This window comes from Apium graveolens, chromosome 5 (genome assembly GCF_009905375.1).
Source record: "Apium graveolens cultivar Ventura chromosome 5, ASM990537v1, whole genome shotgun sequence".
NCBI lineage: Eukaryota > Viridiplantae > Streptophyta > Magnoliopsida > Apiales > Apiaceae > Apium > Apium graveolens.
In genome coordinates this window covers 298,866,518-298,873,241 of record NC_133651.1, presented here as the reverse complement: position 1 = coordinate 298,873,241, position 6,724 = coordinate 298,866,518, and positions in this window count along the sequence as shown.

Sequence of the window (6,724 nt, the reverse complement as noted above, 5' to 3'; positions counted from 1 at the left end):
CCCAAAATTTTCAACTTTTTGTAACCCTTGTGAATAGTGTTTTAGCTGAATGAGAAAACTTTTCACGCCACACTATGTAGGGGTTCTGTTATGGATATTCTGGGATAATATTAGTACTCTATGAAGTATATAAGTGTATGTAAAGATCGTCAGAATCCAATTCTGAACACTTTGATTTTTCCCGGAAATCCACAAGATACGGAGAGAATTGAGTATAAGGTAATAGGATAAAAAGGATTTAAATTAAAGGATTATAATAGAGGATCATAAAAAGGAATATAATGTATTGAGAAAGGTTAAAGGAACCTAAGTAATAAGATCCCGGGTATGATCCTTCAAACGATAAACGAAAACGAAAGTTAAGCGAACCGTATAACAGATCAGCGGTCATTAGGCAAACGATTAGGAAGTTAATCAAAGGGATTAGTGGGAATGATGTCATCCAACCAATAGAAAGAGGACAAGGAAGGGAGGATGACATCATGAGAATGACATAAGCATGACATGGGAAGGAAGGAGGTGTGGTGGCTTTGTAACCACACAAATTCAAGGGCAAGAAGGTAATTGACTAAATCAAATACAAAACTACAACCAACCAAGCCAAATAATTCATTCTTCATCAAAACAAAAAGAAACCAAGGCATTAGTTCTTCATTGCTCTCGGCTTTTTCACTTTTTAAAGGCAAGATTTTTCAAAATCCAAGATCCAAGCTTCCTAAATTGGTAAGATAATTCCCTAATCATCTTCATGCTTAGTTAGGACTATATCATGAGTTTAAGCCATTAATTCCTTCTCAATCTTCTTCATTTAATCAAAGAAGAAGACAATGAATAGTGTTTTCAAGTTTTTAACTTGAAATTTTTCTTGTTTTTCTTGAAGATCCAAGCATTCTTAAGACTTCTCAAAGCTTCTTAAGGCTTCCTAGCTCCTCCCACCACTTCAAGGAAGGTATACCATCTCCAAACCCTAGGTTCCTATATATTATAAGATGATTTTGATTAGTAGGATGATATTGTAGCTTGTTGTTGTGATTAGAGTTTGGGATTTGAAATGGTAGTGAAATGGAATGGTAAATGTTGTGGTTTTGATTTAAAAGAACTTAAGTATGATTAAAGTTAAGTTTAGGCATAAGTATGAATGATTAAATTGAATTGGTTGGGGTTGTTATGATGTGATAAGGATGGATTTTGGTTGTATGTTGGATTTGAGGTTGGTTTGTGGTTGGTTTTGAATGGTTTAAAATTTGGAAATCGCGTAAACATAGCCGTCGTAACGTCCGATTTTCTTTGGACTGTTTTTGTGCATAGCATTAGGACCCGAGAACCCCCTGCTAGTTTATGACCACTGCCATGTTTAGATAGCTCATGAGCTTCGTTTTGATATGTAGTTCGTTCGATTCCGATGCACGGTTTAGGAGAAACGACCGTTTCAAGTAACGGCGTTTCACGAACGAAACTTTTTCCCTCGCCTTACTTTGAAACATAGGTTAAAGACCAAAAAGGGTTAATTAATGTATGAAACATTTATGGTAAGTGTGTTAGGCAGTTGGTAAGACACTCGCGAAGGAATTGCTTTAAAACTCGTAAAGGTTAAATTATTAAAAATGGTGGAGCCAAGGGTACCCGAGTGACTTAAGCAAATCAGTGAGCGCAAAACAAGCGTTAGAGTCTAAGTTAGTTAAAGTATAGATTTACAAGTGATTTTGGTTTAATTCCAACTTACTTATTGTTTATAGGTTACCAGACTCGTCCCGAGCCTTTTATCACCCCAAGTCGCTCAGGCAAGTTTTCTACCCGTTATACTGTTGTTGTGATGTATATATGCATATGCATTATCTTGTGATAGATGCATGTTGGTTAATTAGCAAATGTTGCGATATATTGAAGCATGCTGATATGGTATATATATGCATGCCTGTTTCGTATTCTTGCCATATATATCTGTTGGTTCAGTTGATAATACCTATGCTAGAGGATAGCGGTAACTTGCATATACCCTTAGTATAGGGACCCAAAGGTGAAAATATTTTCTAAAACTGGGAGTCGAGGATCCCGAGTAGATTTTGTATATATGGATATGGATATATATATATATTAAATATATATATATATATATGGTTATAGTTTTCCAAACTATTAATCGAATAAGGTTTATTCGATAACTTTAACTTTATTTTATTATTGAATATTATTTCGAATATTATTCGAAGGCGTATGACTCCTTTTATTTATTTATTTGAATATTATTTGAATATTCATTCGAGGGCTTATGACTCTTTTATATTATTTATTGAATATTATTTGAATATTCATTCGAAGGCTTATGACTCAGTTTATATTATTTAATAAATATTATTTGAATATTCATTTGAGGATCTATGACTCCGATTATTTGCTGAGATATATTCTTTATTTTATTAAAGAATAAGGTGTTAATAATCAAACTTATTTTTGATTATTCAAATAAAGATAATACTTTCATATAAGTATATCTTTGGTTATTTAATACTCGTTTCAAGTATAAGTTTTAATACTTCTACTTCAATTATTTTTATAAAGATTATTCTTTATGGGAATATTATTTAAATAATAATATTCAGTCATTTTCTAAATATTCTGGGGACTGATTTACTTCATTAAATCAGCTTTACTCCAAACACTCTATAAAGTGTTTTCGAGTCTTCAAAATGATTTTTAAAGTCAGAGCGGATCCCAAAATTCATTTTTATATTTAAGATCTTCCTTTTTAAGGGGATTTAAATACTCGCTCAAAACCTGGGGAATCCGGCTCTGTGGTGTATTTTATATTCGCAACGAGGTTGCAGTTTTGGTAAATGAATTGATTACTTGCCCAATGTTCGGGAAGTAAGCCCATCTAATTGAGTCGGCATAAGCGACAGGCCGGGGTACGGTCTATCAAAGTGTAAGTGGCTGGGTGGCAGTCCATCAACGCGTAAGAGGCCGGGTGGCGGTCCAGCACAAGGTCCTTATGTGGCCAGGGTGATGACCGATGGGGGATTCATCCATCTACTAGTAGAAAAGGTTACTTATTGGTATCTTTGCCTGATCAGCAAGATATCTGGTTTATGCCAAAATTCTTTTCCTTTCCAAATTTATTGGATATTGCAACTCTGTTCATACTTTACATGACAGAGGTTTTCAGGAAATTGTATAAAGAAGATGTATATGTGGATATATATATATATATCAGAACTTAATGAAGCATATCATGACTTCATTTCCTTTAATAATATTTCAAAGATTTAATCTATTCAAATCTTATTTTGTAGTCTCATCTATGTGATGAACTGTTGAAAACTCTTTATACTTTGAACAGTGGTAGTTCAAGTAGCTTTATAGATGATATAAGTGTAGTGAAGTATTTGGTAACTTCATTCCTTGTTTTTACTTATATCTAGTAAGTAATTATCTTACACTTGATAAAAGATTTTAGTAAGTATCCATTTAGATACTTATATTATTGTTATCACTAAATATTATCTTGCGAGCTGTAAGGCTCACTCTTGCTTTATTTCTTCATCACACAACAACAGTTAGGAAAGATGGCCAGACTCCAGCAGACCCAGCGCAAGCGCGTGGGAAGCGTCCCGCGTCTTCCCGATGATGTTGTAGCTGCTATAGCTGCAGAGGTAGATCTATTGTAGATCAGACCATCTACTTTTGAGAATCAATTATGTATAATTATAACTTGTGGCAGATAATGACAATTAACTGTAAATTTATCAAGTAATCGTTTTGGGTTGTAATAACTTTTAAATTGTGGACTCAAAGACTTGTACTTATTTCAATTTCATCTCTGAGACTATAACGGGTTGTGGTGTATGTTAGTATGGGGTCACAGCATGAGGTTATTTATTATTAATTAAGTGAAGTGATATTGTGGAAAGAAAGACCGTGACAACCCGGATCCCCGACCCCGGATCTGGGGGTGTTACATAGTATGTATGTATATTAGTATGTATTAGTATATAATACCTGTATTATGGAGTTTACCAGCCTGTCCATCATCTGGCTGAAGACCAAATTTACTTTGATCCTTTCGGACTTCGTGTCCGTCTCAGGGGGGTTATTTGCAACCCCTTTGATATTCCACGAGAGATCTTTGACGAACTCTCTTGGGATGATCAACTTAGCATTTTTTCTTTGAGATGGAAGTCTCTCTGGAGCAGGATAGACGTGCAAGGGTAGCTGAGCAGCAACGCCTTGCTGCTCTAGAGTTGTAGGAGAGGATCATCTCTCTTGCACCTCCATGTCCAGAGCTTACCAGCGCAGGGCAAGGAGGTTGGAGGCCGAGAAGAAGAAGCCCAAATTAGAGTAGTTAGGATTAGGATTTACTTGATGTAATCTGAATCTTAATGTACTCCGTGTCTAATATTAATGGAAATTCTCTTCTTCTTTATCAATTTGTTTTTGTTGCTTGATTGTTTATGTCATGATTGCCTTGTGTTTACAAATTAATTAATTATTAATTTTCTTGTCATAATGCTTGCAACTGTATGTCTCAATGCTTATGCCTAATCAAAATTCCAGATATGTTCAATGCATTACAGGTTCAACACAATTCACTCAGACAACAACAGGAAATTTAAATTTTCAATCAATAGGTATTTGTGTTAAAATGCAGCTAAAACATCTATAAATCAAACTGCAGTTCTCCCAGATACAACAACACAAACACAAACATAAACTCAAACACAATCCCACTCAGGTGACTCTCAAAAGAAACCTGTTTTACAAAAGGACAGCAATTTCATAATGTTCTTCAGACTGTTTTGTTGTTTGAGAAGAGAAACCACCACAAACATAGAAAATTTATCATTTTTTACTGAATATCTCATGAGTATTCCTTATGCACCTTCATGTGCAAAACAGTCTTCACAGGCTGAAAGGTTTGAGGGTAGTACTCCTGAGGGGGAGCTATCTAAATCCTCTTCAATTTAATTGGAGGTTCCTCAAAAGGGAATAGCTCCCCTCATAACTCTAGCACAAGCTGCCTTAGCAGTCAAAGCTAGAAGTATAATTGCCTATGACTATGTTATGAGAAGGGCAGGTATAACACATTTATGTGCCAGTGTGTTGCAAGACATACAAGGGTTTGAGGCTGGTGTACATGATAGTAACCTAGTCAAATCCTCTCCAATTCAGTTGGAGGTTCCCACTACAAGTAAGGAACAATTCACTATCAAAAACCATAGAGCAATCTGTGAGTCAAACTGTGACCCTAGTCACAGGTGTTCTTAATGATTCATTCACCTCACAACTTCAAGCTAATATTCTCTGTTTTGATGAAATGAGTATGATTAGACCTATATGGATTACCTCTAATCATATGATCACAGACAACTCTTCTCAGCCACCTCTTATTTCTGTAAGTCAAACACAACTGAGCCTTTCATGTGAGAATAAGAGAAAAGATTGAGAGAAAAACAGAGAATAAGAGAGGCAGGATCCTTCTTGGAAAAATGAGAGGTAGACGAGTGTATGGATTTAGTAATCCTTGTGAAGGAACTCTGACTTTCAAAAGTCATGAGACTGGTGCAGTGAGAAGTAGTGAGACTACTTATTCAAAAGAACAGAGAGCTTAGGATTTTTTTTGTGACAGACTTTTTCTGCAGATCTAAGTGAAACCACTATTCTATTTGATAAACTCATCACCACAAATCTCTCTGAAGCTTGAAGTTGCAGACAGTGCTCTAAATGGACAATGATATTAGCTTGAATAATGTGCATCTAGCTGGATCTTTCTACCTGGAGATAATGTCAAAAAGGGGGATAATATATCTAAATGCCTGCCAAAATAGCTAATGGGTGTTGCCAGATAATAAAATATTCTATTCTTCATAGGGGGAGAAGAATAAATCTAAATGCAACTCAACAAAAGAAGACCAGATGGGAAGATTGGTTTCTGCATTTAGTTAAAGTTTTGACATCATCAATCAGAATTTGTGCATAATTTCATAATGAACAAGTTGGGGGAGATTGTAATATATAATTGTTGATGTCAAAGATTACTGGAGATAATAATGTCATTAGCATCTCTGATCATAGTATAAAGAAAGTCAAATGGACATCTGATCTGAGTAGAAGATTAATGAACAATTATTTTCAGTAATCAGTTAAGCCTGGGGTCAACCCTGAGTAAGTTGTATTGTTATCTAAATTTGTATTTTGTACTTGTAACACTTAAAGTCTGTAAAAATGCAAAGGATCAGACTGGAGTCTTTTTCCTAAAACAATATTAAGCCTAAGGATTCTGTCTGGAAGAAGATCAAGAAGATCATGCCTCAGAAGAATTTTGAAGAAGCTTGGAGTTGAATAAATCTGTTTGGAGAAAAATACCCTAAGTCAAGATCTCTACAAGTCACATATTTAATGTTATAGAGAAGTCACTCGAGAACTCCAGAATGGCTTATCGAGAAGTCATTCAAGTTGCAGAGTACCGACGGATGAGGAACATCCATCGAAATAGTAGTTTGGCTAGTCGACGGATGACTGCTGTTAGGCACATCCATCGGGTCACAATCACTACTCGACGGATGAGCAATATCCACCGGGATAGAAGAAATGAATGAATTCAGAGTGGAGAAGTCAGGAAAGCTAGTAGGGAACTCAGGAAGATATCGACAAGAAAAATTGAAGAAATAAAGATTGGAGATATCGAAAAGTCATTCCTTCACTAGAAAACTTAGAGTTATCGACAAGT